Genomic DNA, 18,100 nt, shown 5'->3' on the forward strand with positions numbered 1-18,100 from the left:
CTATTCCCTCGATACATATTTATTGAATGAAAGATGAATTAATGCCTGAGAAACACTTAGCACAGTGCTGGGCACACAGTAAATGCTAATAGATGTTAGTCATTGGTAGTGGCATTGTCATTGTCATTACTCTTGGTGTATTAAAGGCATTCACACGAAAACTCTGATTCTCAAAACAGCCTTGCAAGGTTGGAGCTATGTTCTCTTGCAAAAATGGAAATTAAGACTCAGATAAAGTAAATATATTAACTTGCCCAAGTCCTTTAGAACTTACAGCAAAGTCTGTAACCTAACATTCCCCTAAACAACTCCTCAGTAGGTATAAAACCCTGAGTCCCTTCACATAAACCAGGAATTGGTGGCACTATTAATATGTAATTATACTTTTTTGAGCACACATGTCTTAGAAATAAAGCACATTTTGTGGGAGGCAGCACGGTGCCTGTGGGTTTGGCATATGAGAAATTGTGGTTGCCCAGAAGATAAGCAGAATTCCCAGGCTGCCACCCCTGCCCAGACTGCAGCTGGCCTCCTGAGCTGTGAGCCCCCAGCCTTGGATTCTCCCTGTATACCCCAGTGGGTGCCAGCCGCGCTGGATGTGGGGCCCCCATGGAAGAGGGGAAGGACACAGGCACTTCTTCAGTGCTTGGCCATTGTCAGGCCCATGAGTAGATAGGGAGCACGTCTGGTTTTTCTAAGTGTATCCTGTGAGCCTAGCACAGAGCTTAGCTGAGAAAGTGCTCAGCAGCTACTTGGTGAATAAACAAATGAATGACTGACTGACGGAATGAATGAATGAAACTGCTGTGTGCCAGGCACCATGTTGGTTTGCTTATATGACCTCGTTAATGCTTAGTATGGACCTGTGAGTTGAGAGCACATGAGATGAGGCTCAGAAGGGCAAGGCTGTTTACTATGGGCCATCCAGTGGGGTGGGTGTTCAAACCAGGTCTCCCTTCCTCCTGTGCTACCCTGGAGAGTTGGGAGGGCTCCCAGGCCATGGAGAATTCCCTTTCCCAAATGAGAACCCATTTCACCTCTGGGTGTGATAAAGGCTCAGAGAAGAGGCAAGGGCAAGGGAATAAGTTGTTCTCAAGGCAGCCACATGGTTTTCCAGCCTTCACTGTGGATGGAACAGAATGTGGGGCTGGAGGAGGGAGAAAACAGTGGAGAGGAGTGGAAACTGAGGCCTTGGTCCTCGTTTCTCTGTAGTCTGCGCCTGCTGTTTTCTACTAATGTCATCACCATCACCCTAAACTTTATTGAGCAATGACCTCATATACACCTCATTCTGTCTACACTTCCACATGAGGGAGGCACCATTATACACATCCTGGTTACAGAGGCCAAAACTGAGGACCAGAGAAACTGTCTGGCTGAGGAACTGTCCTGAAGCCACAAGTCAATGGCAGCACTTCCCCCACACTGATACTACCTGGCTCTAGAGCCCCACCCTGTCCAGGCTGGCCTGCAGAGGATCGCTTGGTCCTAGAGCAGCTGCTGCTATTCCAGAGTGCGGCAAGCCTCCTGGTTCTGAGCCTAGCCCATCTACTGGTTGACACTGGTGTCTTATTGTTGTCTTCCAATGCTGGAGCTGAGAAATCTCAGAAGGCTTTATTGTGAGGTCCATGGTAGGGGTGGTGCTGACACCAGGATCCCACTGAAGGAAGCGTTTGGCTCTGGAGGCCTGAGCCCAGCAACATAGTGGAGCTGGGGACCATGAGCCTGTTGAGTGAGGTTTGATGGGCTATAAGTCAGACTTGTCTTCCTGAGCTCATGATAATCCACTTGGCACTAAGTCCTGTTCTGGCCTGGAGATGTTTCCAGTCCCCATAAGGACATCTGCCCTCTCTGAGGGCAGAGCCTATGCCCCCATCCTCCAGGACTGAATTAAAGATCGCAGAGAGCTGGGACCACGTAACTCAGCTCCCAGTGTGAACACAAAACAGAGGTTCATGGCTGACAGGTGGGCCCTGGAGTCCACCCAGCCACAGCCAGGAGGTTGAAGGAGCAGGGTTTGTGGCCAGCAAGACCTGAATTCAAACCTTGGCTCCTCCAACCGCGGGCCAAAAGACCTTGGGAAACTCACCCTACCATTCTGAGTCTCAGTTTCCCCACCTGAATGAAGGAGGTCATGATGCTTTCCTTGGAGCTCTTTTGGTAGATGAGCTGAGGAAATGGCTGAGATCAGTCCATATGGCAGCACCCCTGCCCTGGCTCAGCAGCTTCACATGTACACATGCTATCAAGTAAGGCCAGGATGGGAAGGGCAAGCCAAAGCCACGCCATGGATCAGAGCCCAGACTCAAGAGTCAGACTTAGGGTGCAATGTCAGCTCTGCCACACACTTGCTGTATGATTTTGAACAAACAACTTAGTCTCTCTGAGCCTCCCTTTCCTGTTCTATAAAATGAAGACTCCATGAAATTGTGCAAATGCTGTTGAGCCCCGAGCCTGTGACTATGGTCACCATTCCCAGTATTCTTTTGCCTGCAGGCTCCTGTTCTCCCACCCCATGCTCTGAGGCAGCTCCCTTGATCCAGGAGCCTCATTTGAGCCCCACCTCTCCCAGTGCCCCTGTTTGTGGGCTCTGGGTCAGGGGCCAGACCACTGTCAGGAACCCTCACTGAAGGAGAGGAGCAGGCCTTTTCCCAGACGAGTACCTGTTGCAGCTTTCGAAGAGAACATTTGCAAATTACTCCTCTTTAACCATTGCTTTAGGCTTTCCAACCTCCAAATGGGCCTTCTTACTGGTGTTACTAGGATACTTTACCACTCTCCCACCTCACCCACACAGCCATCAGCTATACTAGGTGCAGCACGTGCAGAGTGGGCATTAGTATGCCCTTCATGGCCAAGTACAACGTGCATTTGCGATGCTCATGTCAGGGAGTTGGCATGAGGCATCCTCACCCCACCTCCACCTGGACTCGACAGAGATGCCCTTTCCTGAGCTCTTACAACTAACTGGATTACTAGGGCCACCTCACTACTGAGCCCCAAAGAAAGGTGTTCATCCCCAGAGTTCACCAGATCAGATGCAACCGTAAAAGCCACCCCCAAATACTTGCTTTCTGCCCCAGGAGTTTGGGTGGCATCTGCAGAAGGAGTTTGTGGGCATCACAGACTGCTGACAAGGGATTGTGGCTAGAGCGGGTGTGATCCATTAAGAGTGAATTCAGAAATTGACATCTGCTGCTGCTGCTGATCTGTGATGGTGAAACAACCCCATAGATTTATATGGAAAAAAATGTACATTGACCAGAATTTTATGGCATCTAAAATCCTATCTCTTTGGGTCTTTATACCTAAGTATCATAATTACTAGGGGAAAATATCCTTCTTAAAAAAAATCAAAGCAATTGATGTGTCATCAGATGTCCACTAATATTTATGTTTCATGGATAAACAGTCCTTCCTGCTGTCAAGAAGCTCATCCTTCCACAGGGAAGCAGTTGGACAGACCAGCAGCTACCATACAGCATCATAGCTGATCTGGTGGAGTGTATAATTCAATTACAACAGAGAGAAAAGGGACGTAAAACTCAGTTGGAGGGTCAGGGGTCGGTCACTTTTATGTTTTTTGTTTTTGCTTTTTATGTTTTGCCCGCATCTTTGCAAGAGTTTTTTTGTTTTGTTTTTAAATTCGAGTATTTAGCCAGAATGTGTTTAAGGGATAGATTTCTTTCCTGGAACCTAATAAACTCAGAATTTATCTAGGGATAGATCTCTTTGCTGGAACCTGATAGACTCTGAGTTCTATCCTTAGATACATTGTGTCTGACTACTTGAATTCAGGAAAACACGCTTCCCTGGGTCATCTCTCTGTTCTAAGCCCCTAAATCCCCTATGTTCTTTCTTCTGCTTCTTCCCTTTCTCTTTTCATTGGCACTGGGGGAGAGCTTGCCAACCTTGCCCACCACATCCATGATGCAAATCTCCACAGTATCTGCCTCGCTCCTTATTTCCTCTGATGTTAATTTTTTAAATTCTTCTGCCATATTTTTAGTATGTTTTAAATTTTTTTCATATCTAATGCATCTCTCTTTCCATCGCATCCACCTGCAATTTCATCTCTGACAGTTCTCTCATTTCACAGAAGCCTTGTCTTCTTGTACTGTATTCAAAAGAAAAGCCATTTGAACTTTCTTACAGATCCTGGAATAGACTGTTTGGGGAGATGTGGTCTCTCTTATCTCTCTACTTCTTCTACAAGCAGTTAAAACCCATTACTTGGAAGTATTCTTTCCTGTGCTCCTTTTGGATTTTCTTTCCCCTGAATGTATCCTTGAATGTAGTAAAATCCAGTCAGCGTTGGGGTTTATTAATAGGCAGAGCATTTGGGTTTCCCTCCAGGTACACTCCAGTTCTTTTCTGGAAGTAGCAATCTACAAAAATGGATATGAGAAGATGGGGGGCAAAGGGTGAGTCAGAGAATTCTAGAACTCCTCTGATCAGCTCCTACTGGGCAGTGAGTGTAATGGTCATTGGCCCAAATTTTTTAGTTCTTGTAGCCCTGGATCTCCGTCTTGGGAAAAGCCCCAGGAGGTATGAATTATTTTGGTTTCAAGAGATAATGTGTAAATTTGTTCCATTTCTGTCCTGTATATCTACCCTATAGTGTATTAAATTTCTTCTTAGAGTCTAGCACTAAGGCTGTCTGCCCGTAAGTCTTAGTTGGTAAGGTGGTTTTTAGTGGTTAAGTCAGGGAAGTTCTGTGAGGTGCTGCCTAGTCTCTTCTGGAAGGTTTCCAGAAACTGGTCTGTAGCCCCATCTCCTCCTAAAGCTTCAGGGTTTTTTTTCTCAAGTAACTTCATTGAGGGCCAACATTTTACAGATAATCTGCAACCTTTTCACATGCATTATCTCCTTTCCTCTTCACCGCAGCCCTGTGAGAAAGTTACGGGTGCTATCTCTATCTCCCAGATGAAGAAAGCAAGGTTCCAGGACTTGTATAACTCACCCAGAATCACACTGAACAGTACGTGGCAATGCCAAGATTTGAACACAGATGCTTCAAGTTTTCATATCTTTCCTCCAGTGTATTTGTTGAGCTACATGTGAACATCACATATGACATAGTATACTTGACTGTGGGTTCTGCAGTCAAGCTATCTGGGCTGGAATCCTACCATTGTCACTGAGTGACCTTGGGCAGGTTACTTAACATCTCTGGAGTTGAGGAGAGTAACCAGGGCAAGGGGAGAGCGGATGAATGAACCCTGTGAATGGTAAATACATAGCTGTAACCCGCTTTTGTCTCACTCATCTCTGCTTCCGGGTCTGTCATTGGCATCTGAGGATGATTGCCCCAAGTAAATATATGCTAGTTTATTTTATTTTATTTTATTTTATCTTTTTAGCAGTTTCATGCCCTTAATTGTTTGTGTAATTAAGCCTCTGTTGAATGTCCCTCTACTGTCAGGCTGTATGCCTTATGGGTTCGGGGACTGTGCCTGTCTGGTTCTCCTATATACCCCTGTGTCTAGAATGTGGGAGTCCCTCAGTGAATATTTGTAATGTTAAGGCCCTTTCATGATGGCAGCACACATCACTGAATGAGCTGGTCGCTATGTACATCACCCTGTGCCCTTGCAGCTTCCTCTCCCCACAGTGACCCACCACCTTCTTTCAGGGTCCTTGCTTCTTCTAATTTGTCAACAGATATGCTTTCCTGCCACTTTGGCCTCTATTCCTTGCAGAGCATCCTCTGATGATATAGCCAGAGTCCTGAGGGGAGCATTGGCCCCAAGGCCTGCTAGTATAGCAGAAAGGGAGGAGTCAGAATTGAGTAAAATTGGTGCTTGAGAACCAGTGCACCAATTGGTACAGAGAAGAAGGATGGGTCTCAAGGAGGTGACTGGGAGACCAGAGTCCAGAGGATCAAGTTTCTTGGGTCCTTTTCCAAGGGAATTGAGTCTCATGGGCAGGGGAGAGACAACACAAGGAGAGTAGGTACGGGTGGGCCTTCCAGACTGAAGCTGACCACAGCCAGTGACAGCTTAGCCTCTCCCCAACCCTCCCATCCCACCCCACCACACAAGACCAGACCAGCAAGAGCACTGACTATTCCATCACTCGCTGCTGGCAGGGCTGAGGACTGAGTGCTGAGTGCTTGCCTGCCCTGGGGGAGATTGGCTCCCAGATTTAGTGGGAATAGCTTTGCCTGTGGACCCTGACCAGGGAGTTAGGGCTGCAAGAGGCAGGGCTGTTGCTGGGCCAGCTGGATGTGGCTGGGCCAAGTGTCTCGTGTCCACAGGGTGTCCTGGAGAAGGGTGGAGCTCACAGAGACGGCTCCTGCCATGGAGTAGGAGGAGCCCCTGCCCACTGAAAGCCTGGGCCCTTCCCATGGGGACTCACATCCTCCCATCTCCGTCAAGAAAGGCAGGGAGAGATCAAAACACCTTAGCCTGAAAGCCACAAATAAGTTAGCAATCAGATACCTTCTTCCTTCCAAAGGGCCCAAGGAGCCTTTCAGTATTTCATTTCAGCAAAATCAGGAAAGAATTTGCTTTAAGAAAGTGAAAATCAGTTTTGATCTAGCTAACCCTCTGAAAATCTGTTGCTTGTTTTCCAGAGAATGCAAGGATTGGTGATTGAGGTTTAGAATGTTGTCTTTTGTTCATAGTTTCCATTGAGTAATGAATAAAGCTGACAGTTTTGTATCTGCCTCCATTATTATTTTTGTTATACTTTAAGACTAGGTACAGTGTGGTCACAGATACATGAGTGCATTAGTAGAAGTAGAAAATACTTTGGCGACTGAAGCAGCTGTCTGTGATCTCACTCTCTGGCCGGGATCCTGGTGGCCTCGGACGTTCAGGGAGCCTTTCTGTGCACAGTAGCAAATCTCTGAGCCAGGGTTGGAAAGACAAGCGCGAGAGTGTTTTCCTTGGCACATGGGCAGCCTCGGTTCTACCCAATATAGAGGCAGGTTTCTAAGGCTTTCACTGGGGGAATCATCGTGCATTTCCTTTTAGTGACGTTAGCTCCTCTGGAAGCACTTTATAGCACTCTGAGAAATATGAGTATTTAGCGTACAGATATCACAGTGTGGGGCTGTCCTTTGACAGAGTGGCTGTGGAGTGGGGTGCCTGGCAGCCGCAGCCACCCTTCCACTGAGCAGTAGAATTCCAGAGGCCAGGTTGAAGGGAGTTGTGTATGTACAAGTAAAGATTCAACATGGGGTCCAGTCATTTCTCTAGCTATTTTCTGAGCCCCTGCTCTGTGCTAGGTTTGGTGCTGGGCCCTTGAGCATGCAGAGATGGATAAGGCACAGCACTTGCCCTCAATAAATGCTGTAATCGATGCTGTAATCGAGGGAAGGACAGTGTACTCTGAGAGCCCAGGAGGAGCCAGTTAGCTGCCAGGAAAGAAAAGGAGGCACAGGGGCAAAGGGAAGAAACCCCTCTGCTGAGGCTCAGGAGTATGAGACATAGGGCACATCCGGGGGGCCACATGGAGAGGGCTGGCATAGTTGGGGCGTCTCATGAGAAGTGGAGGAAGAGGCTGGAGAGGTAGTGTGGGGCAGAGCCCAGAGACCTTGGATGCTGTGCTAAGGAGTTTTCACATCGCCTGTGGGGATGGAAAGCCACTGGGTAATTTTAAGTGGGTGAGAGGCATGGTCTAAAAGGGTTTGAGAAAGATCACAGGGTATAGACTGGATTGGAAATAGAAAGACTTAAAAGCAGGGAGACGAGTGAAGAGATAGGAAGCACTAACAGACTGGAGTCAATGTCTGTGGCCTTTGAATCTAAACCTAAAGACCAAGCATGGGCTAAGAACAGCCAGAAATTCTTGTGCTTAACATATCGCTCTCCTTCTCCCTGCCAAAAAAGCATTTGCTTCTTTAAGAAAGATTTTGCTTTTTTTATTTCTAAAACTGTAGTACATATTCGTAGCTAAAGGGTAAAATAATTTAAAATTGTATAAAGCAGAAAATAATCCTGAAGTTCCATACCCAAAGATGGCTACTGATAGCAGATTGAGCAATGCATTCTGTGTGTGATCTCTATATTGATATAGGTATACCTGATTTTTTCACTTAAAAACATATCATGGATATATTTCTGTGTCTGTTCTTAGAAATATTTTTTATCCTTATAATAGCTGCATGATGTTCTGCTACTTGGATATAAAATAATTTATGTAAACCATGCGTTTTTTGTGCAATTATAAATTACAAGGAGTGCTGCAATGAACATTTTTTGTTAATGTTTGCCAATTTGGAGTAGTGTTGCCGTAGAGTAAGTTTCTAAAAGGGGAATTGCTGGGTCCTAGAAAACACATTATTTGAAATTTTTGATAGATACATCCAAATTCTCCTCCCCTAAGTTTCTACCAATGTATACTATAGTTACTCTTGTATAGTGTGACTTTTTCCACACACTCATCAACACTAAGTATTATCAGTTTTTATGAGCATTGTCAGTATAAACGGCAAAGAATATCTTGTTTTACTTTGTAATGCCTTGATTATTAGTGAGTCTTGGGAATCTTTCATATTTTTATTTACATTTATGCTCTTCCACAAAGTGCTCTTTTTCTGCTAACAACTGTTATCTGACAAGTGTTCTGATAACAACTTCTATCTATTATAACATTATTTGCATTTATTATAGGATCTCTTTATATTCTTAGAACTGTTGACTGTCTTATAAATTGCAAATATTTTTCCTACTCTGGCATTTGTCTTTCAGCTTCATGTATGGTGTTTTATTTGATCATGCAGAAGTGCATGGGTTTTAAAAAATGTACTCCAATATGTCAGTCTTTTTTAATGGTTTTGGGTCTTCGGTCATACTTAAGCCTTTGCATACCTCAAGATTATAAAATAGTTATCCTGTATCATATTCAAGTACTCTTATTATTTAGATTTCAACTCCATAATTTATCTGTAATTTATTCTGTTTTAGGAATGAGGTAGAGATGCAGCTTTATATTTTTCCAAATCAATTCATGTATTTCCTCTTTGGTATTGGAATCATTTCCAAATCATATGAAACGAATATGTTAATTAGGCAATAATTGACATCATTGCAATGTTTTGTCTTCCTATCTAAGAACATTGTGTATTTCCTTACTTATTTACATCTTCTTTCAATCCTTCAGATATGTTTTACTTCATTAGTTTTTATCTTAATTACCAAAGTGTTACATTCTGATTGTGACAACTCAAATACAAAGAGATGTAGATAAAAGGTTTGTATTCTTATGAATTGTGCCTTTATTTAGTAACATGGCTTCTTCAAAGAAGGATTAATAAGCCCAGGATATATGCATACTTGATTTTAATAAATGTTGTATATATGTTATTTTTCTACCAAATATGTTTTATTCATATAGGCCTTACACATTTCTTTCTAAGTTTATTCCCAGATGTTTTATAGTTTTGCTGTTACTGTAAATTGGCCCTGTTTTTCATTGCATTTTCTAACTGACGATTGCTGGTATACAAGAATGACATTGATTGTTGTATATTTATTTTGAAGTTAACATCATTATTCTAATAGTTTTTCAATTGATTATCCTAAAATTGTCTAATTATATCACTGTGATAACTAATCATATCACTTGCAAATAATGACAATGTGACATGCGTCTTTAATATTTATTCACATTTTTTGTCTTGCTTTATCCTATTGGCTTGTGCATTCAGCAGTGTTAAATGATAGCAGTATGTGAGGTATTCCTGATTTGTTCTTATTTGATAGGATTTCAATATTAATATTGTTTTAATTTTCTAATATGCATCCTTTATCACATTAAGGAAGTCTATGTCTAACTCAGTGCTTTATCAGGAAACGCCAGTGAGTTTTATTTGATAATGTTTTATTTGGAATCTGTGCATCTTGATTTCTTAATGTGATTGGTCTCTTTTTTATGCCACCTCTGTCAGGCTTTGGGGTAATGGTTATGCTAGAGTCATAAAATGAACTGTTCCTGCTCTGGAACAGTTTAAGAAACATTAAGTTATTCTTTTCAGGTTTTATGCATGAGCTTCTTAAAATCATCTAGATATCATACTTTTAATTATATTAGGTTGGTGCAAAAGTACTTGTAGTTTTTACCATTAAAAGTAATGGCAATTTCTTTTGCACCAACCCAATAGTATCTTTTTCCAGTATTAATATTTTTTTCTTTCTTAGTAAAGTTTTTTGCCACTTCTTGAGAAAACTTTGAGAAGATGTATTTTCCTATTAAGCATTCATTTCATCTAGATTTTCAAATATTTATGCCATAAAATTTACACATACCACTATTTTAGCATCTCTTCCTTATTTGAAATCATATCCTCTCTCTCATCCCTAATATTGTTCATCTGTGGTGTTTCTTTTCTCCTCAATCATACATACCAATAGATTGTCCACTTCATTGATTTTCTCAGAGAACCAACTTTCAGTTTTATCATCCTGCTAGACTTTTGATTTTTTTTAATTAATTTTTTATGCTTTTGTATTTTAAATTGTTTTCTCCTTTCTTTTGTTCTTTTTCTGATTCTATATAATGAATACTAACTTCACTTTTTTTTTTTTTTGAGACGGAGTTTCACTCATGTTACCCAGGCTGGAGTGCAATGGCGCGATCTCGGCTCACCGCAACCTCCGCCTCCCGGGTTCAGGCAATTCTCCTGCCCCAGCCTCCTGAGTCGCTGGGATTACAGGCATGCGCCACCATGCCCAGCTAATGTTTTGTATTTTTAGTAGAGGCGGGGTTTCACCATGTTGACCAGGATGGTCTCGATCTCTTGACCTCCTGATCCACCTGCCTCGGCCTCCCACAGTGCTGGGATTACAGGCTTGAGCCACCGCTAACTTCACTTTTTAAATATTTCTTAATTATTAACATTAGCATTTGATGCTGTGGACTTTTCTCTCAGAAATTACGTGGCCTTGCATCATGGCCTATCATCAAAATATCAATATAATTTGATATTTTAATTTTAACTGCTTCTTTCATTTGGAAATTATTTGGTGAATGTTTTTTCTTTCCCAAATAATTATTTTTAAAAATTTGTTTTTATCTCTGGAACAGAGAAGGAGAGGGAATTGTTCCAGATGCCCAAAAGCACATGGGTTATGAGTGTGGGAGGTACAATTTCCCCAAAAGGAAATCAAGAGCTGTTTCCAAAATAGGGAGTGGGTATTAGGCAGAAAAAAAGTGTCAGTTTCTTCTCTATTCCCAATAGTTGTTGAAGGGTTAAATGAGCTAGCACATGTAATATACTCAGCACAGTGTCCAGCACAAAAAAAGGCCAATAACAGTAACCAGATGCATGCCCTCTCCTCGTGCCCTTTCTTATTGCCAATCAGAACCCCAGCTCACGCTATGCCATCCATGGCACTCTGGGGGAACATTTGCAAACAGTGGGTTACTTCCTTGTGCCTGTATATTACCAGGCAATCCCCAGCGCATGAGGGAATCTATAGGTGTGTCCTTATTTCACCTTGGGGAGCCAGGAGGTGATTTGGCTTCCCTGGACTTCAGGATTCTGTCCAAACAGCAGGAGTTTGCCCACGTGCCTTTGTGATTCATGAGCCACAACCCCAAGTCATACACAAGGCCATGTGCTCATCCAGAAAGCATGGCCTCTGACCACCTGCCATGTGACTGCCTACGCCCGCCCCCTTCTGCAGGCTGAGGAAACTGTCTCATTGACAGTTAGCTCCCAACAGCTTTCATAAAAGGAATACTCTCTAAATGAGGATTTGTTCTGAAGGCCTGTTTTGTTTGATGGATATTAATTAGCAGGTGCTAGTTAATACTCATGGTCTTCCCCACCTCCTCGGGGAGCCTGGGCTGCCTGCTGAGATCTTGTCATGCAGTAGATGGAACTGCTTTGTGCCCTCTTAAAGAGAGCACACACACCCTAATGAACTACTGCTCTGTTATTTCATTTGGAATTTATCAGGACAGTTTATGTGATCAAACCACACAAGTATAGTTCTGGGTGCCAGCACTCCTCAATCCTGAAATTTGAAAGTGATCTTTTTAAGGCAGAGCAGGAGAACATGGAAAAAAGTCTTTCATTTCAAACTTTGAAAAAGGGAGAGAGGGAAAATGGAAAGTATAAGATGGAAATGTGGCACATTTTTATGCTGTAGAGGTTTTTTTTTTTTCCTCAACACAGCAGAATTTTTCTTATTAAAAAGATAGCTGTATGAGAAAAACCAAAACCAGACTCGGGATGGAAGTGAGACTGGGTGGCGATGGGAGAACAAGGGAGCAGTGAGTCTCTGGCCTTGTGGGAAGCTCTGGTGCCAGCCGCGGGCTTTGGCTTGGGGAGGCTGTGAGCGCCCAGCTTCAAGCAGGCTCTGGGCCATTAAGCATGGGTGTCCCTCAGCTTCAGAGAAGGTGTCTGTTTAGAAGAGCGCCTCTTTTGTCAGCCTGACACTCCCTACTTGGAGCTGGGTGTCCTGTGGACATCTCTGGTGGGGAGCCTGTATTCACTGTCAGGAAGCAGGTTTGGCCATCTGCCCCTTGTGTTGAGGCCAGCCCAGCTGCAGAAGGCTTCTGTAGCAGAGCAAGCTGAGAGCTGCTCACTCTAACCCTGGGGGTCTGCCTCACTACAGCAGTCTGGTTGGCACTCATGTGGCAGTTACAGCAGTGTCACCAGGTCCTGTGTGGGGTATAGAAGGAGGGAGCAGAGCCCAAGCATGGTCTGGGATCTGTTTGTCTCAGAGGAGGTCCAGTATGGGGGTTGGCATGGCCATGGGGCAGATACCAGCTGCCAGCAGTGTCCTGGGCCTTGAGGGAGACAGGCCAGCAAGGGTCCTCACAACCCCAGCTCTGTGCCTGGGACCCTCATCCCTGTACCAGCCAGTGACTTCTAGGCCCCAGCCCCTAGCACTGCTCCCAGATCTTTGGAGTCAGGCAGTCCTGAATTCAAATCCAGATTCCCCCACTTGCAAGTTATGTGATCTTGGCCAAGTCACTTCACTGAGCTTCAGTTTCCTAATCTGTAAAATGGTAGGGAACAAGAGTGCCTTCTGTATAGGTCACTGCTAAGGTGCCATGGTAAAAGCAATACCTACCTTCTCCGGAGTAGGCAGTGGCTGTCACTGTCAGGGTCATTTACCCCAATAGGTCTGCACCTCTAAACCTTGCCTGGTCCCTGGCACTGTCCAGCCCCAAGGCAGCCAGGGCCTGTGGTTGATCCAATCACTGTCCATCTTCATAAGGCCAACATCACAATGTCGTTCGCTATAGTAACTCTGTGTAAATAGGAATAGGAGCTGAGATGTCCAGCTGTGCCGTCCCAATCCAGGTGACCTTGGGGAGCCAGGGGTGATTTGGCTTCCCTGGACCTCAAGATTCTATCCAGTCAGCAGGACTTTGCCCACATGCCTTTGTGATTCATGAGCCACAACCCCAAGTCATACACAAGGCCATGTGCTGGTCCAGCTGAGGGGTGGCCACCATGCAGTCGGCATCTGGGCACCATCCATGGTTATAGCAAACCCAGCTGGGCCCATTCCTCCCATGCTGCTGCTTCAAATAGGGCCTCGCCACAGGGCCAGCCATTAGGTCAGCTCAGCTTCTTGGGCACTTCAATGGTCCAGACCCTGGACTGGGAGACTCCTGTAAACCACTGTTGTTAAACTTACTCAGTCAAGGAAACTGAGGCCCTGGGAGGTAAAAAGGCTTGCATAAGGCCACCCAGCTGGTGAGTGGCAGAGCCAGGGTTCTGAGTTCCCTAGCTCTGGACCCCACATTCTCTCACTTATACCACAGCTGCTTGTCATGTGGCAGAGCTGGAAAGTCCCCCAGGACTAGGTGAGCCACTGATGATGGGACCTGGGACAGACTGATGACCACAGTGGCTGTGAGGGAGGTGGAGAGTAGCAGGTGGTAGATGGAGCAGGAGAGGCAGCTACAGCGGAGTTATAATCCCTCTTGGAGTGTGTTGACCCCATAGGAGAAATCAGGCACAGATAGCCGTAGCCTGGGTTCACCTATGTGCGCATCTGCCTCACTGGCTGCCACACACCAGAGAGTCTGGCTGGAGTGAAAGAAGGACCAACAGTAGACCACCTGGACAGACCTGTGCTCAAAACCTGCCTCTTCCACTTCCCGGCTATGTGGCCATAGACAAGTGGTGTAACCATTCTCAACTTCAGTTTCTTCCTTTATAAAATCACAATAAAACCTCCCTGACAACAGCATTTTTCTTATGAATCAATCATCTGGGCAAAGCTCTTGGTTTAGAATCTGGCATACAGTAAGTGCTCAGTAAGCATTAGCTATCTTTTTCGTCACTTGACTGGTGGTGGCTCTCTCTTCAACTATAAAACGAGGGTAGCATGTGCTGCATAAGGTTATTATATAAGTTAAATAAAATATGCCTTCACTCATGCATCCCTTTGTCAGCCAGTGTTTACCAAGCAGCCCCTGTGTGCTTGATTCTAGATGCTGGAGATTGAGCTCCTGGAGCAAGATACATTTCCTGCCCTTGAGGCCTTAGGTCTGATGGGGAGTCAGAATTTGAAATACATGAATGAAGCAAACAAGTGTCTGAGTGCAGTTGTGGGGAGTGTCAACTACATGTAGGGCTCATGTTGTGCCTGGCACGGTACAAGTGGAAGGTGGTTATTCTTATGATTTCATTATAGTTTGGGCTTATGCATATCTCTGTTGTGGACTAATACAATACTAAAAGGATTTCTGTGGATTTGTGTGGTGTTAACTGTAGGAGACTTGCTGCTTGTGCTGTGGTTTTTGTTGTGGGAGTGAAAGGCTATTTATATGGAGGCTCTTTCTAGGCATTGCCTAGGCTCAAGGTCTCCCCATGCCAGCGGGGCCAGGAGGCTTCCTTTTGGGGGGTGCACAACCCAGTCCTCAGCAGGTATGGCCTTGGCTTACACTCCTGGGTCTTGAGGAGTAGGCAGGTGTGGGCATCTGCATGTTTTATAGAGGGAAATTATGAACTCTGTGGGCCTCAGTTCGCAGAGCACCATTCAGGGGTCCACCTCCAGGAACCCAAGAGGAGGGCCAGTATCCGGCACCTGTCCTCACAGTGCGGCATAAAGTGCACCTTTCATTTTGAGGGTGTTATTTGAGGAAAGGCAACTCCCTTTGTGTTTCTGATGACCAGTGGGTGGGAACATGGGTGCAGCAGCCTGATAGACCTGGGTTCAAATTCCATTACCCTTGCTGTGAGGCCTTGGGCAGGTTTCTTAATCTCTCTGAGCTGTAGCTTTTCCCCCCTACTTTCCAGCGTTGGTGGCAGGATCCCATGAGACAGGAGGGAAGTCTGTCTTGGAGTTGATCCCCAGAGAAGAAGTTTCCTTTCCCCCTGTCCTGCTCTCCAGTTTCTCTGCTCCTGGGCTGAGCTTTCACTCTGCCACTCTGAGCCAGCTGGGCCGAAGTCTGCACATTGCATCTGGAATAAAGCTGCCCTGTGTCCCACGTCCCTTCACTCCCTGCTCTGCACTAGAGGATGCTTTTTGTGTTGGTTGAGGCAGTAGTAGCATTTTCAGGATTGCCGTTGCTGACTCTTCAGGGTGGTAGCTGAGTTACATTTTTAAAAGGGGAGAAGAAAAACAAGGTGAAGAGAAAGAATAAATGTGTAGATTTCCTTGGAGCTTCTCTACAAGGGAAATTATTTCTAATTATTAAAATTCTGGGAACATGGTACTGCCAGAAAGAAAGGAAGTGGAAATGGCTCCTGTGAGAAGTATTAGCATATGTTTCTGTGATTTAACAGTTTCCCATAACAATATGCAGCTATTTTAAAAGCAGACGAATGACTCATGGTATCTAGCACCAGTGGTCGACTGCAACGGCAGGAAGTGTGCACTCTGGAGGGGCAGGCTTGCGTTCAACTCCTGTCTCTATCATTTACCAGCTGTATGACCTTGAGCAGGTTACACATCCTCTCTGAGTTTCCTTTTCCTCCTCTGTAAAATAGGTTGTTAGAAAGATAATTAAGAGGATGAACATATAACTCTTAGTACAGTGCTCATCTATCCATGCACAAACCCTCACAGCTTTCATAGAATTAACCAAGTTAATTCCAATGTTTGTAATAATTCTTAGTTGTTTAATAGTAAACTTTTAAGGCTATAAGTTTCCCCCTGATTACCACCTTGGTCAGAACCCATAAGTTTTGATGCATAGTATTCTCCTTGTCATTGTCTTCTAATAGACTCTTCAAACAGATTTTTTATTTTTTCTTCGAGCTATGAGTTAACATCAGTGTGTGTGTGTGCACATGTGTATGTTTTCAAGTGGTTAGATTTTTTTCTCTATATTTATAGTTAAATCCTAGATGTAGTAAGGTCAATGAAAATAGATAATATGGCATTTACTTTTTAGAACTCACTGAGGTTTCTTTATATAAATCAATTTTTGTAAGTACCCCATGGGTACCTGACAAGAACTATATTTTCATTTATAGAAAACCAAGCTTGTTGTTATTATTATTATTTTAAGACAGAGTCTTGCCCTGTTGCCCAGGCTGGAGTGCAGTGGCCCGATCTCAGCTCACTGCAGCCTCCGCCTCCTGGGCTCAAGTGACTCTCCTGCCTCATCCTCCTGAGTAGCTGGGATTACGGATGCCCCCCACCATACCTGGCTAATTTTGTATTTTTGGTAGAGATGGGGTTTCACCATGTTGGCCAGGCTGGTTTTGATCTCCTGACCTCAGGTGATCCACCCACCTCGGCCTCCCAAAGTGCTGGTATTACAGGCATGAGCCACCACGCTTGGCCCATATATATATATCTATGTTTCTGGCGCATATATATATATATATCTTTTTTTTTTTTTTTGAGACAAGAGTCTTGCTCTGTCGCCTTGGCTGGAGTGCAGTGGCACAATCTCAGCTCACTGCAGCCCCCACCTCCTGGGCTCAAGCAATCCTCTTGCTTCAGCCTCCCCAATAGCTGGGACTACAGGTGTGCACCACCATGCCCAGCTAATTTTTGTACTTGTGTAGAGACAGGGTTTTGCCATGTTGCCCAAGCTGGTCCCAAGCTCCTAGGCTCAAGCAATTCATTCACCTCGGCCTCCCAAAGTGCTGAGATTACAGGCATGAGCCACCATGCTCTGCCTCAAGCTTGTTAACTTTGTTACTATAATACTATATCATTGCATTCATGTGTGTGTGTGTATGTGTGTGTGTATGCTTATGTGTACACATACCATACTTAAGTGAATTCTGGAGAAGACATACCAAAGCCTCCCTCTATGGTTGTGTCTTTGCTGAACTCACTTTTTATTTCTAACATTTTTTTACTGTGTATAATTTGATGTGTTATTTCTTTATGCATAGAAATTTTTAACCATTAGATCTTCTCAGTCACCTGGGCTTTTGTTTTTAGAGCAAGCACTCCTCTTTGCTTTGCTTAGTGTTTTCTGCCTTAAATTCTATTTGTCATCACTTCTCCTGCCCAACTTTGCCAGTGTGGTGGGCACAATAGCAGTGCTCATGGAGGGTGGCTGAAAGGACATCCCATCCATGGCCCATGCACATCTCCAGGTGGCCTGGAGGATGGCCTTGCAGCTAGTCAGCCCACTGAGAGCTATGTGGTGGCTACATAGCCAGTGCCCCTTCCCCATCCCCAGACAGTCAGTTTGTCCTCACATCCCCCCAGCTTATCACTGGCCTGTGACGGATCTTATTAAGATCCTTTCAGGCACAGGTTTGATCTTCAAAAGCTGTGCAAACTAGATGTTACCATTTCTGTAACATAGCCATATTTTTATTTCACATCTTATTTTCTTATTAAGCACCCTTGGCCAAATTCTCTCTCTCGCTTTAGTTCTTTGTACTGAGAGCTGTTGCTTTTTAAATTTTTTCTTTTGTTTCTTAATTAATGTATGATAGGGTATGGGTATGGGAACAGACAGACAAATAGACAGACAGCTGGGTAAATAAAGAAAAAACTGAAATCAGCTCAAATGGGTGTTCTCCTGGACGTGGCACTTTAGACCTATTAAACTTCACCAGTTGGTGAGAAACACAAGTATTCATCCTTTTCATGTCCTGTTATTTTCTAGTTGGGTTACAGGTAAAAACCTTATTGCTGGAGAGTATTTGAACTGGAAATGCTAAAGTCTTGCCAGCATACATTTTGGCTGTTGCTCAGATGTTTGA

At 44.4% G+C, this 18,100-nt stretch overlaps 1 protein-coding gene across 16 annotated transcripts in view; it reads left to right on the plus strand.

Moving 5' to 3' along the window:
• RALGPS1 (Ral GEF with PH domain and SH3 binding motif 1) overlaps nucleotides 1-18,100 on the plus strand; it is a 377,570-nt gene that overhangs the window by 297,560 nt on the left and 61,910 nt on the right. The gene's annotated exons all lie outside the window — the stretch shown is intronic.

The sequence above is a fragment of the Sapajus apella genome, unplaced genomic scaffold (genome assembly GCF_009761245.1).
Source record: "Sapajus apella isolate SASKATOON/1434 unplaced genomic scaffold, GSC_monkey_1.0 scaffold97, whole genome shotgun sequence".
Taxonomy (NCBI): domain Eukaryota; kingdom Metazoa; phylum Chordata; class Mammalia; order Primates; family Cebidae; genus Sapajus; species Sapajus apella.